This window comes from Salvia splendens, chromosome 16, assembly GCF_004379255.2.
Source record: "Salvia splendens isolate huo1 chromosome 16, SspV2, whole genome shotgun sequence".
NCBI lineage: Eukaryota > Viridiplantae > Streptophyta > Magnoliopsida > Lamiales > Lamiaceae > Salvia > Salvia splendens.
In genome coordinates this window covers 3317853-3326368 of record NC_056047.1, presented here as the reverse complement: position 1 = coordinate 3326368, position 8516 = coordinate 3317853, and positions in this window count along the sequence as shown.

Genomic DNA, 8516 nt, shown 5'->3' with positions numbered 1-8516 from the left:
TAATTATGTAATTTTTAATTTTTATGATTTTAATTATGTAATTTTTAATTTTTAGGATTTTAATTATGTCTTTTTTATTTTATTTGTAATTTGTAATATTTATTGTGGTTTTTTAATAAATTTTAGTATTATGGAAATGTTTTTGTGTAATTGAATTTTAAATTAATTGTGCTCGTCCTTGCGGAAGAGCACATCTGTGGGTGTTGTGCTCTTGCCAGAGAGCAGGCAGAAAAAGTGGGGTCGGGCCCACAACCGTGCCGCTGGCAAGAGCACGGTTGTGGATGCTCTCAGTGGGTGGAAAGAAAAAAGAAAAATCTAAAATAAGAAAATTAATAGTTTCCAATTAAAGAGGGAAGTCATATCCATTTGTCTTTCTATACGTTATGATTATCCTGTCTGTGACAAAAAACAATTTTTTAAATAAATATTTACATAATTTTACCATTATTTTTCCCATTGGAAGATGGTACACCAAATACAGTTAAGATTTCATTATCCACTACAATTTACTACTCCACGTTAGCAATTATTTAATACTATATGTTGCGAAAATAGTTTGCCAGGAATCTAATTTCATTTGTTAATTTAATTAACAATATCTTATTGTTTTAAGTAATTCTTTACTTAGCGAATATAGTTTATTTTATTTTATTAACTATAATTCACATAATTATAGTACAACCACTTCGAAATATTCAGATCTAATATAATAAAAAAAATCGGAAAATTAAGAAAATGACTCATTTAAAAGAAGTTGATTTTATCTATAAAATAAAATAAAAAAGACTTGTTAATTAAAGATATTTGCATACCTTTTCTTTGATATGCGTATTTTGATTAATTGAATTGATGAATGATGGTGTACGGATTGGGACATCGTAGCACGCGTTGCCGGTGCAGGAATGTGGTGCGGGGCCCACTTGACGTAGTACCCTTATCCAACTTTCTATCTTCAATTCAACCCTCTCCTATTGCAGCAAAGAGGCGATTCCGTTGCCTTGGCGGCCCCCACACTCCGACCCAATATTATGTGAGAGGATTCAATCAGGGTACACAGTAGCCCGTTAAGGGGAGACCTTAAACTTCAACCCGTATGTAATTTGCTCATCCTTAAAATAAGTGTCCCCGCCACCATGCATACTCTATCTATCTCATTAAAAATTACTCTTTTTTAAAAAATTTATTAATTAAAACTACATAAATCCCGTATCATCTAAGGAAGGGCCATCTTTTTTGGAACAACGATATATAATATTATTTTGTAAGTTAAATGTAGAGAAAATAAAATAAAGAGGGAACATGATCTGCAAATTTTGCTAAGAAGTCAATTTTGATTTTTAACAACCTCATTACAAACTAAAGGAGTAATTAGTCGATTATTCAATATTAAATTGTTCTGTTTGTCGAGATTTATCAACTGAAAATAATCTTACATGCTACTGTTATGAAATTAACGACCAAACTTTTAATTTAAATTTTATCTAATTCGTCGAATCCAACATATCATAAGAATTGTAAAATTCAAGCCCGAAACTAAAATTTCATTTTCAAGTCAAGGTTTTCTGGAAGTGCTTCGGAGAGCGAGAATCAAATATTTGATTATTACCTAATTTATCGAATCGAACATATTATTATAATTTTAAAATTCAAGTTCGAAATTAAGTTTCATTATCAAGTCAAGGTTTTGTCGAAATGTTTGGGAGAGCAAGAATCAAATATTTGATTACTCGCAAATCGCAATAATCACTATCAATTTACGGAACTTTGATAAAGCGTTCAATCATTATTTTGATATTTAGTAAGACTTTTATTCCAATCTAATCTTTGTTGATTATGCAAACAATATTGACGTGGTGGCATTGATGGTTTGGCGAATTTTTGATGGTGATGAATGCAGGAAAATACAGATCACGACACAGAGATTTACGTGGTTCGATTTACTGAGGTAAATCTACGTCCACGGGAAGAAAAGAGGGCAGAGTTGTATTGCTTGATCTGTTTTCTACAGCTTACAATACAGACTTGCTATTTGATATTTTATCTCTAGAGAGCTTAACCCTTCTTTATCTGATCTGAGTTCTATTTATACATTGAACTAAGATCGTGGCTTGCATCACCACTAATGATGGTTGTGAATGTCGTGGAGGTCATGGAGATCCTGCATGGGTCCACTATCCTGCATGAGATCCTGCATGAGTCCACTATCTCTGTGCTTGATCCACTATCCTGCATGTGATCCTGCATGAGTTGACTATCTTCCAGTTCGGTCGAATACTGAGACCGAACTTCTGAACTATTGCCGAGCAGCTTTCGCCGATCTGAGAGTAGAGCTTGATTGGTCGGCTTTTACCGAGCTGTAGGCTGGGGCCGAACTCTTTGGTAATGCCGAACTGATACTCTTCCTTGGGCTTTGGGCTGATGGGCCGTCACTGCTATTGGGCTTGTTTAGTACGTACCCCATCACTACCCCCCCCGAAAAGCGAAGTGAATCACTTCGGCGAAGCGAGTCACTTCGGCATTCTGGATAAAGGTACGGGGGAGGCTGACGTCAGGGGACGTGCCTTGCGCGTGACTGCATTAAATGCGACAGTAAAATCCGGCCGTTGAATCCTGAAAAGGTGGGATTCGAAACGGTGCGATGATTTTGAAATCTTCTCCGAATCTGATAAATACGTCCTTTCTTCATCAGTTGAACACTTTTGCTATAGCTTCTTCTGCACTCTATCTCCTTCGCGTAAAAATTTTCTTCCGCTTTCAAGAATTTTTTGAGAATTTCTTCAGACTTTCAAAGAGTAAGAACCATGTCTTCTTCTTCTTCTTCTGAGTCAGGTAGCGGTAGGAAAGGGGGTAAGGGGTCTTCTAGCCGGAAAGAATCCGGGGAGAAGACCGTAGAGCATTTTCACAGCATCTTGAGTAAGGATACTGTGATATCCTTACACGAAAAATATTTTTTTCCTGGGGGGAAGGCGGTGGTTCCCGACGACGATCATAGGGCTAACGAGCCGCCGGAGGGTTATGCCACCGTTTACGAAGCCTGCTTAGAATGTGGGCTTCGTTTCCCTCTTCTCCCACCTTTTGTAGAGCTTCTTGATTTCTTTCAACTCCCTTTAGGTCAGGTGACTCCGAATTCTTGGAGGCACTTATCGGCCTTTGCTGCCGAACTGCGTAGGCTAGATAAGGATCTGTCTCTGAGGGCAATCCTTAATTTTTTCCAGTTTAAGAGGAAGGGATCTTGGTTTTACCTGATCCCTTTACAGCCTTTTAGGGCCTTCTGCAAAACCAAATGGCCGAAATGGCAAAACCGCTTCTTTTTTTATAATAGGACAGCGGCTCCGGGCTTTCCCTGGAGAGGGCCGAAGTCCGTGATTCCTCATCCTCGGTTAGAACCGTTGGCCGAGCTCGAGGGCGAGCTCAATAAGATTCCTATGATTAGGAAACAGTACTCGGAAACTGAGCTCGTCAAGGGCGACCTCGTGTTCAATATCTCGTCTTCGGACGAAGAAACTGAGGGTGAGGATTTCTTTTTTATGCTTTACTGCTTTAGCGGCGAAAACTAACCTTGCTTTCTTGCTTTTTGGCAGTGTATATGCTGAATAAGATTAGCCGCAAATCCTCCGAGCTTAAGGAGCCGGAGAAAGAGAAGGCTACCAGCTCGGCGCCTGATGCCGAGAAGAATCCGAAGAGGCAAAAGACCTCTTCGGATCCAAAGAAGCCGGAGTCGACTTCGGCAAGTAGGAAGGGGAAGACCCAAAAGCCCCCGAGAGCGCCTGAGAAAGACGTGGTCTTGGCGCCTCCTTCGGAACATATCTGTGAGCCCTTTTTATGGCCCACGGACTTCGCCGAGGTGAATTCTCTTCTTGATTTTCTGGCCTTGCTTTTTTTCCTGTATTTTTTGTGGCCCCTCTGTTGACTTTTTGCTTTTTCCATTTTCAGAGGAACGATATGCTCTCCAAGCTCGTCGCCGTTGAACTCTCCAAAGCGTCCAACGACTATGCTGAGATGCAGAGGAAGTTGGCGGCTGCTTGTCACCGGGCCGAGCAGGCTGAGGCAAACTTTGAGAAAGCCAGAGCTGCTAGGATTTCGGCCCAGGATGAAGCTCAGTTTGCCAAAAACCAGCTCGTCATCCAGCGAGAGCAGACGAAACGGAGGGATGCTGCCGCCGTGGTTGCCCAAGGGGAGGTTCTCCGTGCTTTTGCGGAGAAACTCTTTCTGAGCAACCAATTTTCAGCCTTTGTCGGTGATCTGCTGAAACTGATGACCGATAAAGCCGAGCAGGGTCCCGAAGTCATCCTGCCGCTGTACGGCCGAGAGATAGCAGCTCGGCTTCAGAGTCTGCCGGTGCTTGAGGAGCTTGCTTCGTCCTCGGTCCTGCTTTCTGCAGACCAAGTTCGTAGTTGCCGAGCTGACCGCGATGAGAACATGGAGGCTATCTTTGCCTCCATAGGGTCAGTTTCACCCGCTCCAATTTTCCATGGAGAGGGTGAGACCGAGCAGCATGAGCGGCAGACCGGCGATGAGCAGGCCGAGCAGGAGGCGCAGCAGATCGGCTACGGTGGCGCCGAGCAGGCTGGGGAGAGCAGGGAGGCCGAGGCTAAAGCTGAAGCAGACAAGGAGAAGGAAGCTGAACCTCACCGAGAAGGCGGAGACGAAGCTGGCGGAGTATGATTTCGTCTCCCTTCTCTTAGTTTAGTTTCTTCCTTCTTGTAAAACGGCTTTGAAGCCCTTGTGTAGAAAAAAAATTTTCTTATGAATGAAAAAATTCTTCTTTCTGCTCTTGTGTCTTCGTATAGCCTTTCGTACTCTCTTTTACTCCTGTTGTGGTTTACTACCTGCTGAGTAATCTGAAATGCCGAACTGACATAGCTGCTCTATATTCTGAACTCTTAAGGAGCTGGAGGTACTTCACTGGAAACGGCTGTACTCTTCGGCTTTAGACGAAGCTGAGAAAAGAGCCATAGCTGACCAGGTGAAGAATGACGAACTCTTGGCTCGTTCAGTGAAGCTGGAGGCCGATAATAAGGACTTAGAGTCCGAAAAGAAAGATCTGGAGGCCGAGCTGAATACCGCCGTCGCTGAGAGGACTGCGTATGAGGATTTCATCTGCAGGCGCGGGGGAATGACCATCTCTGAAGTTCAGGAACGAGTTGACGAACTGTGGGAGGAATATCACGTACTCCGGAGGAACAATGCGCTGGAGAGCTCGGCTTGCCAACAAGTCGTGACATCATTGCGGCGCTGGGCTTCTCGGTACGACATCATTCTTTCCCGGCGTCCTTCAATCGAGAGATTCCTTAGGCATTTCCCGCCAACAGATGGTCGCACTCCAGCTCAAACCCCTGATTCACTTGCTCAAGACCCTACTCCAAGTCAGCAACGAACTCAGGAACAGCCGGAAACGTCAAGACGAGAACGGACTCAGGAGCAACCGGAAACGTCAAGACGAGAACGGACTGAAGTTCGTAGAGGAGCTGTGATTATGAGTGAGCAAGATCAACAAATGCTTCGTGAAGAGACTCTTCGCCGCCGAGGTGCTAGAGCTTACCGGGCTCAGGGAAGAGGCGGTAGGTCGATTAGAGCATCTCGTCGACCTGCTTATTCTTCAGCTGCCGAGAATGCCCGAACTCGGCTTCACGAGGATTTTGTGAATAGATGGCTCAACTTTAGCAACCAGGGACAGTAGAATAGTCCTTTGTAATGGCGTAACACCTTCTCGTAGGGCAGCGGAGTTGTATGCCGAACAAGTTTTAATAAATGAAATCTTCATTTCGCTTCTATCACTGCGTATTTACAGCTCAGCGAAAAAATTTCATTGTGCTCGTCCTCGGTCTTATGAAGTAGACTTCTTTGACCGGACTCGTCCTCGGTCTTATGAAGTAAGCTTCTTTGACCGGACTCGTCTTTGGTCTTATGAAGTAAACTTCTTTGACCGGACTTGGTCCTCGGTCTTATGAAATAAACTTCTTTGACCGGACTCGTCTTTGGTCTTATGAAGTAAATTTCTTTGACCGGACTAAGCTTGTGTCCTAATTTGGCGAGTTTTATCGCTTGGATCGGACTTTCCCTTGTCCTAATTCGGCGAGTTTTATCGCGTGGATCGGACTTTCCCTTTGTTGCAGTTCGTTTCAGACGAACTGCTTGTTTCTTAAGCCGAATTGTGGTCTTGTATCCTCCTTAGAAGCTTGGACTCAATCGTTGGCTTATTGTTGCAGTTCGTTTCAGACGAACTGCTTGTTTTTTAAGCTGAATTGTGGTCTTGTATCCTCCTTAGAAGCTTGGACTCACAATCGTTGGCTTATTGTTGCAGTTCGTTTCAGACGAACTGCTTGTTTTTTAAGCTGAATTGTGGTCTTGTATCCTCCTTAGAAACTCGGACTCACAATCGTTGGCTTATATATGTTCTAAAAAGGGGATCAGCCTTCGAAGAACAAGATACCTCAGTAACATTTGTAAAAGACGACACGCACATAGACAGACAAAACACACCTAGACAAGCAAGACGCACATAAACGAACGAGACGCACATAGACAAACAAAAAGCACATAGACAGTAAAAAAAAACAAAGAAAACACATACCTCTAGGACCGAACTAGACACAAGACGGACTGACCGGACTGTCTCTTACAAATGGAACTTCTTGAGGTTGGAAATGTGCCATGTTCGGGGTACTTGTTCTCCTGACATGTGAGTCAATTTGTAAGACCCTTTGCCGAGGACTTCTGACACCCGATATGGACCTTCCCATGTGGGTTCGAGCTTGCCCAGCTTTTCTGCTCGGCTTACTTCGTTGTTTCTCAAGACGAGATCTCCCACTTGAAATTGCAGCTTTTTCACCCTTTGGTTATAATACCGGGCTACTTGCTCCTTGTACTTGGCTGCTTTTATGCAGGCCAATTCTCTTCTTTCTTCGGCCAGATCTAGTTCGGCTCTCAGTCCGTCATCATTCATTTCTGAGGAGAAATTTAGAGTTCGGGGACTGGGTACGCCGATCTCAACCGGAATCACGGCTTCAGCGCCGTACACCAGACTGTACGGAGTTTCACCGTTGGAAGCTTTGGGTGTAGTTCGGTAGGACCATAGGACTTGAGGGAGATTTTCTACCCATTGTCCTTTGGCTTGTTCTAACCGAGCTTTTAACCCTTTCACCAAGATACGGTTTGTTACCTCCGTTTGTCCGTTTGCTTGTGGGTGGGAGATCGAAGTGAACCGCTGTTGAATATTCAGCTCTTGGCACCAATTCTTGAATGTCTTGTCGGTGAACTGAGTCCCGTTATCCGAAATGAGGATGTGGGGTAAGCCAAATCGGCACACTATGTTCTTCCAGATGAAATCCAGTGCCTTCGAGCTCGTTATCGTAGCTAATGGTTCAGCTTCTACCCACTTTGTAAAGTAATCCACGGCAACGATAAGGAATTTCATTTGCCGAGGAGCTTGTGGTAGTGGTCCCACTATGTCTATGCCCCATTGCATAAAAGGCCAAGGGCTCTGCATAGCATATAGATCGGTCTGCGGCATCTTTGGGATATTTGCATGGATTTGGCACTTCGTGCATGTCTTGACGAGCTGTACTGCGTCTTGTACCAAAGTTGGCCAATAATACCCCCATCTCAGAACTTTTTTAGCTAAAGCTCTAGCTCCGATATGGCTACCGCAAGATCCTTCGTGAACTTCTCTAAGGATGTAGTCCGTCTCTTCTGGCCCTACACATCGCAATAACGGCTGAAGGTAGGACTTTCTGTATAGGACTCCTCCATGAAGTTCGTACCGAAGGGCTCGGCATGTGATTTTCCGAGCTTCTCTCTTATCCTTGGGCAGTTGTCCTTGATCTAGATACTGTAAGATCGGCGTCATCCAGTTCGGCGAGCTGGCTACTGAAAGTACCTCAGCTTCATCAATGCTTCTGTGCATCAATTCCTCCACCTTTGAACTTGGATATGAGGCTAACTTACTTAAAATATCTGCTCGGCTGTTTTCCGCTCTGGGAATGCGGATTATCCGAAAATAAGAGAAATTTCGGCTAATGCTTTGCGCTTTGTCCCAATATTTCCTCATCCTCTCATCACGGGCTTCACTTGTACCCAACATGTGATTCACTACGACTTGTGAATCACAATGGATTTTGAGAGACTTGATAAATAGACTTTGCGCTAGCTTGAGTCCGGCAAGGAGAGCTTCGTATTCGGCTTCATTATTAGTAGTTGGGAATAAGAACCGAAGTGAGTAAGTTACCTCGTGTCCGTCGGGAGCGATAAGTAAAATACCAGCTCCACTTCCCGTTTTATTCGAAGCTCCATCTACGAATCCGCTCCAGCAGTCCGGTGGCTCTACTTCGGATTCCAGAGGCTGTGCTAGTTCGGCATTGGTAGAATTTTTCTGTTCGGCAATGACAGGGATTGCTTGATCGAACTTTGCTTCTGCAAGAAAATCTGCCAAGGCTTGTCCCTTGATGGCTTTCCGAGGTAGGTATTCGATTGAGTGTTCTCCCAACTCTATGGCCCATTTGGCGATTCTGCCTGAT